Source organism: Ipomoea triloba, chromosome 4 (assembly GCF_003576645.1).
Source record: "Ipomoea triloba cultivar NCNSP0323 chromosome 4, ASM357664v1".
NCBI classification, from domain to species: domain Eukaryota; kingdom Viridiplantae; phylum Streptophyta; class Magnoliopsida; order Solanales; family Convolvulaceae; genus Ipomoea; species Ipomoea triloba.
In genome coordinates, this window is record NC_044919.1 from 9,660,539 (window position 1) to 9,661,449 (window position 911).

The window sequence follows — 911 nt, forward strand, 5'->3', positions numbered from 1 at the left end:
TTTTTTTTTTTTTTTATCTTAGTTACAACTAGATCCCACCCACGAATGGATGAAATGTCTCCCGATGGAAAAAAAGAAACAAAACTTCTATGAGCGGATGACATATGAAATTGAGCGCCTACAAAATTTGGACATAAATGATGCGGACCTGGTGAGTTTATCAACAACACTCAGTTTTATCTAGTCACATATAAGACATTAATAACACTGTTTTTTATTTTCCTTTTTTGAACTTAGATATTCTTTCCAGTGCTTCGTCACGGGCACTATTTTCTCATTTGCATCAATGTTAAAGCCTCAAAACTTGAAATAATTGACAACAAGTCCTTAGTCCGTGGTGTTACCATGAAGGACAAGTATGGAGATTGCCCAACCCTCTTGGTAAGTTGATCACCAACTTGAGCTCCTTTTCAGTTGCTACATGTATGTGAATGTGTACTTTTCAAACCGTGAATATATAGTATATAAAGTGTGAATATAGAGTTATCAAAGTGTTAATGTATAGCAGATGTAATATAATCACTGAAAATCTAACACTGAAATGTGTGAATCTGGTATTTTCAATCTGTGAATATAGAATACATAATCTGTGAATATACTGTTATGAATGTGTGAATGTGTAACAGTGGTAGACTTAAATATTTATGTCCAGGTTACAGCTTTAAAAGAATACCTAGCACTGGGGTCATCTTCCCTATTCTGGAAGGTGGATGAGCTAACCATAGAGGTTGTGGACATGAGTTGGAAAGAATCGAAAAATTACATTGATTGCGGACTATTTGTAATGAGGCATATGGAAACATATAAAGGGACATTGAATAAATGGAACCCGGGATTCAAAAAGCAAGCAAACTTAAATGTAAGTACACAAATACTAGCTTTGAATAATTTCTTATCTTTTTTTTTTTTTT